The sequence below is a fragment of the Lutra lutra genome, chromosome 2 (assembly GCF_902655055.1).
Source record: "Lutra lutra chromosome 2, mLutLut1.2, whole genome shotgun sequence".
Taxonomy (NCBI): domain Eukaryota; kingdom Metazoa; phylum Chordata; class Mammalia; order Carnivora; family Mustelidae; genus Lutra; species Lutra lutra.
The window spans coordinates 92,672,282-92,688,915 of NC_062279.1; the positions used below are offsets into that span (position 1 = coordinate 92,672,282).

At 36.0% G+C, this 16,634-nt stretch overlaps 1 protein-coding gene and 1 pseudogene across 3 annotated transcripts in view; both read left to right on the top strand.

The window, feature by feature from the left end:
* Positions 1 to 16,634, top strand: part of CCSER1 (coiled-coil serine rich protein 1) — a 760,495-nt gene that overhangs the window by 606,876 nt on the left and 136,985 nt on the right. The gene's annotated exons all lie outside the window — the stretch shown is intronic.
* Positions 6,681 to 9,308, top strand: LOC125093835 (insulin-degrading enzyme-like; annotated as a pseudogene).

Sequence of the window (16,634 nt, forward strand, 5' to 3'; positions counted from 1 at the left end):
TGTCAAAGGGTAGGGAGGTGCGGAGACAGGTAATATTAAACAGTCATGGGACACACAGCTTTCCAGTTATGGAATGAATAAGTTACTGGAATAAAAGGCACAGCATAAGGACTCTAGTCAGTGATATTATAATAGTGTTGTAGGTGATAGATGGTATCTACACTTGTGGTGAACATAGAATAATGTATAAACTCGTGAAATCACTGTGTTGTACGGCTGAAACTGATGTAACATTGTGTGCCAACTATACCCCCCACAAAAAAAAAAAAAAAAAAAAAAAAAAAAGGAAAGAAAAGGAAACAAGTAGAATAAAATTGACATTTTCATAAAATTTAGGTGCTATTTTAAATGTGTAACTTCCAAATCTGCTGTGTTGGGCCATAATGGATGTGGTGGTTTAATTTAAGCTTTTCAATTTTGTGTCAATTTTACAGATCCTGATATTGGCATGGGATTGAATTTCCCTTGGAACCTCAGCAGATAATACTCATTTTTCTTTTTATACACAGCTTTGTTTGATGTATCCTCTGGTTTCCTGTTTCTACATTGTTATAACTTGAATTAGTATCATGAAGTGATTCTTAGGTGTCATTACCACAGGCAGCTGACAGGAGCTAAAACATATAACCAGTATAAATTTTGCCTATATGGACCCCCAAGTTTTGATATTTGTCTAAATCCCAGGTGCAATCAGATTAAGACAAAAAAATTAAATTTTTCTGCTCAAAAGCAGTAGTTTTACATTGTCTTTTCACTCAGAACATTTGGTCTCAAAACAAAAATGTTGACAACATTTTTGTAATTAAAAAGAAAGAAAATTATCTTCAGAAAGTGTATAACATATAAGTAAAATACTAAATTACAAATACATTCCATTATTTCTTAGAGATTTTTCTAGCCTTATTTTTCAAAGATGTTGTTTTAGGGAGAAAATGAGGATTATTATTAGAGTTTTGTTTTCAAATCAATATATTTATTAAAGTTCACAGTGGTTTCATAAAAATGTGAGAGAAAAAATGTGAGAGTAAACATATAGCAAACTTCACTTTAATTATTATTCATTATTAAAATTAAGACCGGTTTTTAATGGGCAATGGATGACTCACCAGATACTTGTTTATTATTTATTGATGACTTTTATGTATGCTAAAAAACAAAATTTCTCACATAAAATGTCAGATATAACCTAGACTCACTACTGGAACAAAATGAATATATTTCACTGTCTTTGGAAAATTGAGAAGGAAGAGTGTGTGTGTGTGTGTGTGTGTGTGTGTGTATGGCAGATCAATCAATCAATCACCAGACTGCCTTTTTTTTACTTAAAAATGTTTCTATGCTTAGGTTTAAGTTATTGTAGTTTTCAAACCTTTGAGTTGTGGTGTAGCAGATAAAATGAAGCCTCAAATCATTCTCTAATCTCAAGAACATCCTGGCAGAATTACTGAGACTTGTCTGTTAAAATTGATTTCCTTTTAAAGAGAAGTAGGCTTTTCTTATTGTGTTAAAAAATGATTTTATCTATTAAGTGTCTTTTCTTGTGAAGATCCTTTCCTTTTATGGCCCAAAAAGAAAAATGTTCTTTTTCCTCCTGAGTTTTTATATTCACTATACCCACTAATCAGTAATCTGTATTGCAAACAAAATGGAATATAATCTAAAAAGAGTAATCTTTTTTTAAGTGAATACAGAACAGCCATCATTTCTAATACCAGTCATCTTAATTTGCAGCATATGTGTTGTTTAATTTTATGATGCTTTTTGATTTTAGTAAAAGCAATAGATGGCAGACTTGTATGCTGAATCTGTCATAGAATAGGGAATCAGGATATTTACACTGTAATTTTGAGAACTACTGGTAAACCATAGGCAAGCAACTTTTTTTAGGACACTAAAAGTACTTGTTGAGATTTAGCTCTGAGGTGTATGTGGTATCTGTTATTATTAGTGATGATGGTTAGGTTTGCTTGTTGTTTTAACAAGACTACTCAGGAAGAGAAGGATACAGATAAATGCCTTTCCACCTATTAACAATGTTTTTAAAGTTAGACTTTATCTGACATAGATAATATCTATATTGAATGGAAAGGGAGTTCTGATAATTTCTGCATTCATTGCTAATTGATAGTTGATTGAGCTGTAATGTTTTGTAATTAGAATATTTCCAGTTAAAAAAAAATATATATATGGTAGAAGAGGGGCCAGAAATTGCAATTACCTGCATAAAATTATGATAACATCTTTTCTATAACAGCAGAAGATAGAATGTTTTGAGTATATAGCTCACATATTTTCAGGAATAATTCTAAATATTGGAAGAATGTACTCATAAAAGTAACGGTTAGATTGGGTAGTCAGAAACATGCTCTCAGTATATGTAAAAAAGAATATAATGCTCATTTCTTGGTCAGTGAAATGAGAATTGTGCTGCCTAAACACTACTTAACAAGGTATGGCAAAATAAAATTGGTAAGTTAGGAATGGTATTTGTGTCTTAGGACTGCGACAGAGATGCATAGAATTTTTTTTATTTTCAACTTAAGTTTTGAGGTGTAACTTCTAATACTTACATAAGGCCAAAATATTAAATATGAAATGTTTATAAGCTTAATTTGGAATGTAGGTTAAAATCATTAAGAACATTCAAAAAATATTTTTATAAGTATGAACTTACAAAAGAACTCAGTCAGTTCCTATGGAATATGTTAATTTTTCATTTACCTCTATTCTGAAATGTTTTATAATTGAATTTGGCTCTTTCAGATTGTGACTTGCTTTTTTTTTTATTTGATCAAAGTCGTAGGTGTATTATTTCTTGGGGTGGTGATGGTTAAGAAGATATGGTCCATAGATACAATGGAATATTATGCCTCCATCAGAAAGGATGTATAATCAACTTTTGTATCAACATGGACAGGACTGGAGGAGATTATGCTGAGTGAAATAAGTCAAGCAGAGAGAGTCAATTGTCATAACATTTCATTTACTTGTGGAGCATAAGGAACAACATGGAGGACATTAGGAGAAGGAAAGGAAAAGTGAATTGGGGGAAGTCGGAGAGGGAGACAAAGCACCAGAGGCTGTGGACTCTGAGAAACAAACTGAGGGTTTTGGAGGGGAGAAGGGTGGGAGCGATGGGTGAGCCTGGTGGTGGGTATTAAGGAGGGCACATAGTGCATGTAGCACTGGGTGTGGTGCATAAACAATGAATGTTGGAACACTGAAAAAATTAAATTAAATTTTAAAAAGAAATACCATTTGAAGGATTACTTTTTTAAAAGATATGATTACTAACATTTTCTAATAACATACGAATCATAGAAAATTTGTATTGAGATTTATTAGATGAACCTGAGAAACTTAAGTCTTTTTCCATAATTATGAGTCTTGCACCCTGTATGCCATAACAGTATTTTGAAATACTGTACTTTGCATTCTGCTTCACAAAAATAGTTGATCTGATAAATTCCTTTTTGCTGGATGCTGTCATGTCCGTCTTTTTAATACCCTCCTTGTTCATTATAAGTGCCATTAGCTATACTGCCTAATGAAAGGTACCTCATATCAAGTCTGATTACTGCTCTAATGTTTTCCAGGCGTGCTTGGTGATGAGCCTGGCATATGAAACAATTTCCTACAGTAATAAAACTAATTAAAGTAGGCAGTCATCCACATACCACTTTCTAATGAATTATAATAAGCTCATTAATCTCAACCACTCTTATTCCAAAAAGTCCATTGATAGGACCTGTATGTAAGAGTAAAATTCCTCACCCTTATATATGTACAACTATTACAGAATCAAAGAGGACTTTGTGAATTTAAGTTTTAAAAATTACAAATTGCTGATCAATGCTTTAAATGAAATGTATAACTTCCAAACTCTGCCCAGATTACTTATTGGCAGGATCCTTTTCTGTTTGAGTTCTTCTATAATTGATTTAACAAAAGAAAAATGATTAATTGTATAATAATAACTCTTCAGCACCTTGAAGACTAGAATTGAATGAACCAACTCCGTATTTTTATTTAGAGATCATATGAGAACGATGAATTGAGTACTTGAGATCAAGTGAAAAACACAGCCTGTTTCCTCTCCAGAGAGAGCTAGAGTATCTGCTCAAAATGTCAAAACATTATAATAATTATTTTTGGTTAACATTTCTTCAAATTTGTGAGTGCGCATGAAACAACATAAGAATTACTATTCCATTCTGTTATAAATAGTTTGGTAATGTAGACTATTGTTCTGGAGATAATTTTACAGTCAAGGAGATAAGGCTGTTAAATATGAGAAACATTGGAGAATGTTTCTCCAATTTCAGAACTACAAATGTGAATAGTAAGAAAGTACATTTTTCAGAATAGTAGGGTTTATTCTATCTTCATTATAATTTGATGTTTTAAAAATGTAGCAGTTTCCATCTTGAGGCTCACTACTACTATGACACACATGTGAATTTCTCCCTAAAGAAGGTAATTAAAAATATGTACATCTTAAAACTGATACAGAATGTTTTTAGTGGGTTAACTGCAAATAGGCACATTTTAATTTATGAAATTAACATTTAAAATTGTTGTTTTCATTTATGAATTTTAAATATCATGAATTTTTTTTACAGCACAAGTTATTTTTATTTTTTTTTATTTTATTTTTTATAAACATTAATATATTTTTATCCCCAGGGGTACAGGTCTGTGAATCACCAGGTTTACACACTTCACAGCACTCACCATAGCACATACCCTCCCCAGTGTCCATAATCCCACCCCCCTCCCAACCCCCCTCCCCCCATCAACCCTCATAAGTGACTCTTAATCTCATAAATATCATGAATTTTTATGAGAAAATGACTTTGGATATTCTGTGCAGAGATTTTCTTTTATAAAACTTATCTTTTAGGGGCACCTGGGTGGCTCAGTGGGTTAAGCCGCTGCCTTCGGCTCAGGTCATGATCCCAGGTCCTGGGTTCAAGCCCCACATCGGGCTTTCTGCTCAGCAGGGAGCCTGCTTCCTCCTCTCTCTCTGCCTGCCTCTCTGCCTACTTGTGATTTCTCTCTGTCAAATAAATAAATAAAATCTTTAAAAAAAAAAAAACTTATGTTTTAAAGTCTGACCTTTGTGGGTAGAGGTGTAGCGATACTGTCCCTGAGTAAAATGTCTCCCAATCTGGCATCAGCTATAACTGTGGTGGCCAGTTGCCACTATATGTGATGATGAGTTGGTTCCATGCTTGAACAACAATCAGGAGAAGGGCTTTTGGTACATATTCCTCCATTATCTAGCTGTATGGTCTTGAGAAAGTAATTTACACATCATCTAGTTAAGTATATTCATGTATAATGTATGAAGAGCCCGCTAGAGAAGTGCATTCCGAAGTGTCAAAAGTGCCACTGATAGTAAATGCGGTGTTTCAAATAATTTTTAAAAGACTTTATTTACTTATTTTAGAGAGAGAGAAAGAGTGAAAGCCCACGAGCCAGGGGGATGGGCAGAGGGGGAGAGAGAGGAAAAGAATCCCAAAAGACCCCACACTGAGGGCAGAGATCCTGGGGCTCGATTTCAGCATACTGAGATCTGTGTGAGCCAAAGTCAGGAATCAGTCACACGACTGACTGAGCTGCCTAGGTGCTCCTCAAGTAATTTAATATAATAATTTAAAATACCGTATGAAGTGAAACAATTTCCCCTTCTAATTTCAGTTCAGTTCTGAAATCAAGAAGTTGGTTTTCTGCTCTATGTCCTTAGGATTTTTCTAGCACTCATGTTTTTGACAGAACTGGTGGATCTCCTAGTAACTACTAAGACGCAAGAAATATGCTGCTGAACAGAAGAATGCAGCATGTCAGTCTTATTAAGAGAAGTGGATTTCTTGAAAGTTGTCTCAAAGATAATAGAAAATTAAATGAGAATGTTAGGAAAATTTTGAGAGCTCCAGTTGACCTTGTTTTTTTTTTTTTAAACATTTTTTTTATTTTCAGCATGACAGTATTTATTGTTTTTGTACCACACCCAGTGCTCCATGCAATCCGTGCCCTCTCTAATACCCACCACCTGGTTCCCCCAAACTCCCACCCCCCCACCTCTTCAAACCCTTCAGATTGTTTTTCAGTTGACCTTGTTTTAAACAGAAACCCCTTTGAAAAAGACTTGCTCCGGTTAGTAGATCTAATTAATAATACCTGTTAAGAGCTAGCTGTACCTTGAATAAACTTTGGTAATATGCTTTAATGTTAATAGGAAACATGACTCATCATCATAACAGCCAACACTTATGAAATGCTTAATACTAATATTTATTGAGTGATTTGAAGTCAGACAGTCCTCCTAAATGATTTACATGTACTAACACATATTAGTCTTCATCACTCATTTTAATGTTTACAACAACCATATAAATTAAGCAGCAATATACTTCTAATTTTTTGTGTGAGGAAACTGAAGTACTCAGATACTAAGGAATCTCAGAAATGTCAAAAACTGCCAGATTGGTGAAAACATGGAGGTTTGGGAAGAGTGGCCTTGCCCTGTGCATCCTTTCCATCTGGCTGTTCCTGAATTAGAGGCTTTTATAATAAACTGATAGTCTAGTTTGCACGATTTTTCCTGTGTCCCTTGTTTGATGAGAATTGCAAAGACAGAGAGATGAATGCAGTTGATTCAAAACGAGAAGACCGTGATGAATGATGCCTGGAGAATCTTTCATTTGGAAAAGCTACGGGGAATCCCTTCAGCAAATTTGGGACAGGTAACAAATATATTTTAGAGACTAAACCAAACCAAGAAGACATTGATGTAAGGCAAGAACTTACTGAAATTGTACTATACTTATTATTCATCCAACTTAATGGCTATCTGTGTGAATCTTTAGATGACTTGACTAATTTGGTGGTAAAGTTACTTCCTGAAGTTGAGAACAAAAATGTACCATTGCCAGAGTTTCCTGAACACCCTTTCCAAGAAGAACATCTTAAACAACTTTAAAAAATAGTCCCCAGTAAGGATTTTAGGAATCTTTTTCTGACATTTCCCATACCTGACCTTCAGGTCAAATCTTAGTCATCTCATTGGGCAGGAAGGTCCTGGAAGTCTGTTATCAGATCTTAAAGGGCTGGGTAAATACTCTTTTTTTTTTTTAAGATTTTATTTATTTATTTGACAGAGAGAGATCACAAGTAGACAGAGAGGCAGGCAGAGAGAGAGAGGGAAGCAGGCTTCTTGCTGAGCAGAGAGCCTGATGCGGGACTCGATCCCAAGACCCTGAGATCATGACCTGAGCCGAAGGCAGCGGCCTAACCCACTGAGCCACCCAGGCGCCCATGGGTAAATACTCTTGTTGGTGGGCAGAAGGAAAGAGCCTCCCGGTTTTATGTTTTGTTTTGTTTAGTTTTATCATTAATGTGGACTTGACTGAGGAAGAATTATTACATGTTGAAGATATAATTTTGCACATGGTTCAGTTATCTGCAGAAGGACCTCAAGAGTGGGTTTTCCAAGAGTGTAAAGTCTTGAATGCTGTTTTTTTTTTTTTTTTTTTTGGTTTAAATATAGAGACCATAAGCTAGATTGCAGGAATATTGCATTCTTATCACCTAGAAGAAGTGCTCATAGCTGAATATTTACTGGAAGAATTTAGATCTGCCTTAAAATAGATGGATCTGTATAAACTCAGACCAGACAATGTGTGGGTTGCAATAGTTTCCAAGTCTTGAGGGAAAAACTGATCGCACAGAAGAGTGGTATAGAACCCAGTACAAGCAAGAAGCTGTACCAGATAAAGTCATTAAGAAGTGGCAAAATGCTGACCTGGATGAGAATTTAAACTTCCAATTAGGAATGAATTTATTCCTACAAATTTTGAGATTTTTATCATTAGAAAAGGAAATGGCATCATATACTTCTCTCATTAAGGATACGGCTATAAGCAAACTCTGGCTCAAACAAGATGGCATGTTTTTCATGCTGGAAGCTTGGCTCAACTTTGGACTTTTTCAGCCCATTTGCTTATGCGGACCCCTTGTACTGTAACATGGCCTATTGGTACCTTGAGTTCCTCAGATCCTCAAAGACTCTCTCAGTGAATATGCATATGTAGCAGAGCTAACAGTCTTGAGCTCTGACCTCCAAAATACCATCTCTGGGATGTGCCTCTCCATGAAAGGTTACAGTGATGATGACAAGCAGCCAGTTTTGCTAAAGAAAATTATTGAAAAAACGGCTACCTTTGAGATTGATGTAAAAAGATTCGAAATTATCAAGGAGGCATATATGTGCTCCCCTAACAATTTCCAAGCTGAGCAGCTCACCACCACACCTTGCTGATGACTGAAGTGGCCTGGACTAAAGATGAATTAAAGGCAGCTCTGGGTGATGTCACCCTTAAGGTCTTCATATCTCAGCTTCTGCCATGGCTGCACACTGGAGCCCTTCTCCATGGAAACATGACAAAGCAGGCTGCACTAGGAATTATGCAGATGGTTGAAGACATCATTATTGAGCATACTCCTATGAACCTTTTCCTTCCAAGTCAGCTGGTTCCGTGTGGAGAAGTTCAGCTCCCTGACAGAGGATGGTTTGTTTATCAGCAGAGGAATCAAGTTCACAATAACTGCGGCGTTGAGATATACCACCAGACAGACATGCAGAGCATCTCAGAGAATATATTTCTAGACCTCTTCTATTAGATCAGGTGTGAGCCTTGCTTCTTCAACAACCTGTGCACCAGGGAGCAGCTAGGCTTATCGTCGTCAGTGGGCCATGTGAAACCATTGGCATGCAGGGCTTGCAATTCATCACCCAGTCAGAAAAGCCACCTCACTACCTAGAATAGAAACTAGAGTGGAAGCTTTCTTATTAACCATGGAGAAGTCCAAAGAGGACATGACAGAAGAGGCTTTTCAAAAACACAATCAGGCATTAGCAATTCATTGACTAGACAAACCAAAGAAACTATCTGCAGAGTGTGCTAAATATTGGGGGAAATCATCTTCCAGCAATATAATCTTGACAGAGATAATACAGGAGTAATTTAAACACACCTACTAGGGATGATATCATCGAATTCTACAAGGAAATTTTGGCAATAGATGCCCCAAGGAGACATAAGGTATCCATCCATGTTCTTGCCAGGGAAATGGATTCTTATCATGTGGTTGGAGAGTTCCCATATCAAAGTGATATAAATTTGTCACAAGCACCAGCCTTAGCACAACCTGAAGTGATTCAGAACATGACCAATTTCAAGCATGGTTTTCCACTGTTTCCCCTTGTGAAACCACATACTAACTTCATGACTGCAAAACGCTGATGATTTCTCAAGGAGAGTGCAAGTGGAAGCATCCCTGAGTCTTCCAGGGGCTAGGAAAACAGTTTTGCCCACTTAAATAGTTTCTGATTCATTATTAGAGAGACAAACAGGAAAGAAAGAAAAAAAGTAATTGTCAAATGTCATTATGTAGAAATTTTAAAAATCCAAGTAATTAAATTACAAAAAAAAGAAAGGTCAGACACCTAGTAAATGGTAAAGTTTTTTTTTTTAATTTTGTACTTCATGTATTTCTATTTCTTTATTTTCTTCCTCATGTCACACCCAGTAAGCCTTAGTTAACTTAGTCCTCTCAGTTCTCAACTGGAAGCTTATTTCTTTGAACACTATATTCCCAGTGACTGGCACATAGTAGGCACTTAAAAAGTATTTGTTGAAAAATGTGTGAATGGATTAATTTATCAGTAAATCTCTTCCATAATAGACAACTTAAAAAGTGTCTCTACACATAACCTGTTGGACTCAAGGACCTCACTCCTAGTACTTCCTACCCCCTCCCTTACTGAGTTTTCTCCTGATTATTTGTCACTATTTCTATTATTCATCTTGGGTAATTTGGAACCAGGACAGTTGCTCTTATATCAGAATGTACAGCTGTGGGGGCGCCTGGGTGGTTCAGTCCGTTAAGCCTCTGCCTTCAGCTCAGGTCATGTTCCAGGGGTCCTGGGATAGAACCCTGTGTCAGGCTTCCTGCTCAGCGGGGAGCCTACTTCTCCCTCTCCCTCTGCTGCTCCCTCTGCTTCTGCTTTCTCTCTGTCAAATAAATACATTTAAAAAGAAAAAAAGCTTGTATAGGTTCAAATGAAAACTGCATTACTTATCTTTGTCCACAACTTAAGTGTGTGACATTGAAAGATATATTTAAGCCTCTCTGAGTTTCAGTTTTCTTATCTGTTCAACAGAGATATTAATATCTACTCATCAGAATTATTGTACTAACTAAATTAAATGTATTTGAAACACCTAGGAAAGGTTGGCATATTGTAGATGTTTTATAGCATCATATTGAAATATCAAGACATTGGAGCCAAACAGACCTAATACTATTACAGGGTAGTTCTGGAAGATTGAGTCCATTGTTTACACACTTAAAGCATTAATTGTTTGATGGTTAATCACAACATATAAGTTCCTAACCCTGAATTATCTTAAGGGTTAAATGAGACAATGTTGCCAGAGTGCCTGGCATACAGTTAAAACAAAATGAATATTAACTGCTTCTTTTAGTAATAATTCTCCTTTCCTTTAAATGTTTTCTTATTCTGTTGGTTTAATATCTTGGGGGGGGGGGGAAGGAAGACAATACACTGTCTGATGATTGAATACATTTATTAGACTCTTTTCATATAGTTTTCTTTAAAGTATAAGCGTCAATTTTTGCCTAATAACAGTATAACTCAAAATTATATTATCTTGAACACTATTCTGCTTAAAGTTACTATTGTAGGAAGTAGAAAATTCAGGTCTAACAAAAGTTAATTTGTTGAGTCTGTATTTTACAGACCACTGGCAATTGGATGACTATGATAGGGAGAAGATTTATATTGTATTTCTGTATTCATAAGTTCCTGAATAGAAAGAAACACAATTCAAGCATTTGAAAAATACACTGGAGAAGATTAGTTTGAAAGTAGGATGTGCATGAGTGCATGGATGTATGTATCTCTTGTTGGATGATTGTAAGTAAGCCTTGCTGTCAAAATATCTAAGAAGCAGAATTTATTGTAATCGAGTTCTCCATTAAAGGACAGCATATTATTAGAAATACTTTCTTGTAGAAAAAACAAACCAAACCAACACACAAACAAATTAAAAAAAATTATTTTATTTACAAAACCAACACCCCAGGGATTATGTATTGTTTCCGATATTCTGTCTTAAGTTTGGGGAGGGAATACTCTTCTGCAAAGGGATACCACATATAAGCTAGAGGGACCCCTGCATTGCTCAAGATTCCAGGTCCTTTAGAGCTGGGGTTAGAAGTTCTTGACTTTTGAAAACTCTTTATTAAACCACTGTGAATTAATTTACAATTATGTATATTTAAATCAAATGCAATAATACCTGGTAAAAGCTATTTCAGACTGTAGTTGAGCATTTTCTTAGAAGACTTGGGACAAAATTTGTAATTCAGGTCCACTACCAGGAACTCAGAAATGCTATTATCTCTTCCCTCTAGCATTGTAATAACCTCCTAATTGACATCCTCACTTCCCCCTCTTACAACTTTATACTCTACCCCTTTGTCCCCATTCTTCCAGCTTTATGCAGATATCTCATATCCCTACTAAAATCCCTTGTCCTTGAAATAAAATCTAAAAACCTTCATTCCCCTTGTTTTTAATACAAATTCTAAGAAGCATGCATGATATGGCTGATTTTACAGCATAGTCAAGTGTCATTCTGTCCTTCTGTGTTTCATACTTCATCTATACTAGGTATCTTTTATTTCGTTGAACTTTCTGTACTACCTTTTATCTTAGTCAAGGTGTATTTTATTTTTCTTTTCCCACAGCAAAATTATGATCATCTTTCCCAGATCTCAGTTTAAACATTACTTAATCAGAAATGACTGGAGTGGGTTTCTCTAGAACCTAGTAATTCTCTTCCATAACATCATCATACCTTAGAATTCTGTTTTTTGCACTAAAGAGTATAAGCTTTCTTTTTCCATCTTGTTTGATGCTATATTCTTAAACCCTTGTCAGATGGCTAACATTTAATATTCACTTATTTCTAAATACCCTACTGAATGAAAGATACTGAAAGTAATGAGTTTTAAGAGTGCAAACTAATGCCAGACTTTCCTTTACAGGTTATGTATATAGTTTTACAATGTCAGATTCTTACTTCACTGATCTTCTCCCCATGCAGACAGTTTTCCTTGATATAGAACCTGCCAGCTTGAAAAAAAAAAAAAAAAAAAAAAAGGCCTGATGACTTCCTTGAAGCTTGGGGGCTTGGTTGTGTAGCCCAATCTTGGCCAGTGGACCAGAGGAAAAAGTATTCGTTTGATGAAAATAATACTTGTGAAAGGAAGAACTGTACTTCTCAGTATTAAATCCAGTTGATTGAGAGCATGCTTTTTGGATTTGTGTTTCCCTGCGTACAACTACAAAGGGTCAAACCCAAGAACTAATGCCTACCCTTTGAGTATGAGTGAAACTAACAGAAATATCATGGTCTTTGATTATGTTTTTATGCTGCTGAATTAAGTGAGTCTGGAACCACCTATCCCTGGTAATCTTATTTATGAGGTAATATCTTTTCTGTTTAAGCTACTTCTATTTTTTTTAATTTAATTTAATTTTACTTTTTTGTGTGTGTTCCAAAATGCATTGTTTATGCACCTCACCCAGTGCTCCATGCAATACGTGTTCTCTTAATACCCACCAGCAGGCTCACCCAAACCCCCACACTCCTTCCCTCCAAAACCCTCAGTTTGTTTCTCAGAGTCCACAGACTCTGACGGTTTGTCTCACCCTCCGATTTCCCACAACTCCCTTTTCCTTTCCATCTCCCCATGCCCTCCGTGTTATTCCTTATGCTCCACAAATAAGCGAAACCATATAATTGACTCTCTGTGCTTGACTTATTTCACTCAGCATAATTTCCTCCAGTCCCGTCCACGTTGATACAACAGTTGAAGCTACTTTTAGATGGCTATCTTTTCTTATTCTCAAAAGCACCTTAATTGATAAAGATGCCCTCAGGACTTGACTTTCCCTGAGTCCCTCTTATGTAGTTAATCATTGTCACCTGTTGGAGTTGGGAAGTCTACCTTGTCTACTACTCTGTACGCAAGACTAATGATCAGGAAGGTTCCTCCCCCAGGAATACTCCCTTTTTACCATTAATATACTTTGTAAAGATAACCTTAAATCACTGAAGTAATACATTTCTAAATGTGTGTGATCTTCAAGAAATCTGGAGCTCTTGGAACCTAGAATAGAAAGAATTTTTCTTATAACACTATTTATTATATATAGAACCAGACATTGACCTCAACTCAGAAATTAGTCATTCAGCAAACATGCTGTCTATAAACCTCCTTTTAATGTGTGTGTGACTGTGGAATGTTGGCTACTGGGATTTCTCTTGAGCCACTCTGCTCTTCTATAAAATCTCAGTAATACCACCTAATTCATAGGGTTTCTGTAAAATCACATCTCATGAAATTATGGATATAATGCCCATGGAATAAGTAGGCAGTCTTCCCTTATTTTAGCAGAAGTTAAATTTGGAAGATTTTTTCCTGATAAAATATGGAATATTAAAATTAGTTAAACTGTTTGATTTCATTATAAAGCTAAAAACAATAAGAGGTTTTGTAAAAAAGTATTCTGTGTTCATTAAGAACTATCATTACATGTATTGGGCAATTTTGGCTTTAGCTCTCAGGAAAAATAAAAATGACTTGTACTTTTCTCAGTTTTCTGTAGCTGTTGTCTGTAAGCATGAAATCATGGGTTTTGTTATTGAAATATTTGGCAGTGTTTTGTTTTAGCTCTTTTGATAACTTTTGTGTTTGCCTTGAGCAAGTCACTTATTTTTTCTATTTCTATTTTCTATTTTAATTTACTTATGAAAGATAGAATGATTGTGATGTACCTTACAAAAAACTTAAAATCATATTGAGAGAATGATGAAAACCAAAGCAATGTGTTAAATGCCAGATATGACAACAAGAATAAGAGAAAGAATATTTCTATCATAGAGCATTCTCCTAGATGGGTTTAATACTGTGAAAGGCAGTAAAATTGTTTCCTGATAAATACTTTCTTGAGCATTAAGACATGAGTTGTCCAGGATTATATATATGTGTGTGTGTGTGTTTGTGTATATATATATATAGATATATATGTGTGTGTGTGTGTGTGTGTGTGTGTGTGTGTGTGTGTGTGTGTGTGTATCTCCAGAGTACTGATTATACAGCACATTTCCTGTCCTGCCTTCATTGAATTTATAATTAGAATATCAGCAGGAGGCAGCTACTGGCATCATTAATGGAATATATTTGTGGGCGAAATACCTTTTCTTAAAGAATTTCTGGACTATTCTGAGGAAATCAAAATCAATTTTAACTTCAAGTTTCAACTTAATTTTTTTCTACTAAAGTACTAACATGCATAGGATACTAGATGATTTGCCCATCCATCCATTCATTTCATCGATATTTACTGAACTCCTCTGTGAAAGCTACTGGACTACATGATTTGTGATGTGCAAAGATAAAATGCGGTTTCTATCCTCAAAGAGCTTACATGTATTAGGGAAATATATATAAATAACTCAATTAAGGTTCTCTTCCTTAGTGTTGCAACAAAGGCAAGAAGAGCAAGTCTAAGACATATGAAGAATTCTGACCAGATAGAAAGGCCTGAATTAAGGCAATGGTGATGAGAATTGAAGAAAGGGAATGAGTAAAGGGAATTCTGAAATCAGAAAAGGGATTGTTTGTCAGTTGGTTTTAGAATGTGAGAAGATAAATTGTGGATAAGGACTTATGGTTTCAACTCCAGTAGGTAAGGAGCTTGGAATTCATCACTTCTGTTTTTTACAACAAAAGCTGAACATACTGAATATCAACAACTTTTCTTGGTCTTATCAAAGAAATCAGGCCATAGAGCAAATCACCACCACAGGCAAATATAGATAATCACTGCCAAAATCAATTTACATGGAACAGAGGCCACTAAAGCTATACACTGGTAGGAACACTTAAACTGTAATTTTGATGAATTACTGGAACCTATGTGTAGACTAGCTTGACAGTATGAAACTCCTGGGGGCCATATTCTTTTTTTTTTTTTTTTAAAGATTATTTATTTATTTGACAGACAGAAATCACAAGTAGGCAAAGAGGCAGACAGAGAGAGAGGAGGAAGCAGGCTCCCTGCCAAGCAGAGAGCCCGATGTGGGACTCGATCCCAGGACCCTGGGATCATGACCTGAGCCAAAGGCAGAGGCTCAACCCCCTGAGCCACTCAGGTGCCCCGGGGGCCATATTCTTAAGGGGGAACCCACACTTGAATGAATCTTACCTCTGAAATCCCACCAGGTTCTCATGGTGAAGAACCCAAATAAAGTCCCCTTGTGTTTTGTTGAGAGGCAGAAAAATAACTCTTTGAAATATGCCCAGGGCATTTTCCATAACAAAGGTCTGCTCTCTAGGCAAAAGTTTTATGTCACCTGGAAGTGGGAAAGGCACTTAACCAATTCCAGCCCTCTCTACCCTTCCTATCTCACCTGAGGAGGGAGAATAAAGTTAAGGAAGACTTGTGAAGGTCACAATCATCCCAGAAACACAGGCCTGCTACAAGACTGATAATCATAAGATTATAGAATACCCCCCCCCCCCAAAAATCCTTACAATTACATTAACAGTGTTCCAGTATACAGTGAATTATAGCTGAAAGAACTTCAAGGCACAGACTCTGTTAGAAGCCGTTCTTAGAGTAGCTCTTAGAATAGACAGCAGAGAAGACAAAAGCAAGGACAGTCAAGGAATTTGAGGCCTTTGGGACCTATAGTTACAGCAAATATTAAACACAGGCCAACTTTTAGCAAGATTAATATAAAAACTCACACTATTTAACTTCAGTTATTACTCAATACATCACTTCCAGCTTTCTTTAAAAAAAATTACAAAGCATGCTAAAAATCAGGGGGAAAAGAAGAAGAAACAAAGTAAGCAGCAGAACTGAATTCATATAAACACAGATTTTGAAATTATCACACAGGGAATTTAAAATAATTCTAATTATCATGTGAAGGACATTAATGGAGAACAATAAACAGCATGCAGGAACGGATGGGCAATGTAAGCAGCGAAATGGAAACTCCAAAAATCAAAATGATACGCTAGAAGTTGACATAAATGAAAAATGCCTTTGATGGACTCAGTAGTAGATTAGACACTGCCAAGGAAGGAATCACTGAGCTTAAAGATATGTCAAATGAAATACAAAAAGAGAAAGGAACAGAAACAAAATAACAGAATACCCAAGAACTCTGAGACAATTTTAGAGTATAATATGGACACAATTGGAGTACTATAAGAAAAGAGAGAGGGGCACCTGGGTGGCTCAGTGGGTTAAGCCTCTGCCTTCGGCTCAGGTCATGATCCCAGGGTCCTGGGATCGAGCCCCGCATCGGGCTCTCTGCTCAGCAGGGAGCCTGCTTCCCTTCCTCTCTCTCTCTGCCTTCCTCTCTCTCTCTGCCTTCCTCTCTCTCTCTGCCTGCCTCTCGGCCTACTTGTGATCTCTTTCTCTGTCAAATAAATAAATAAAATCTTAAAAAAAAAAA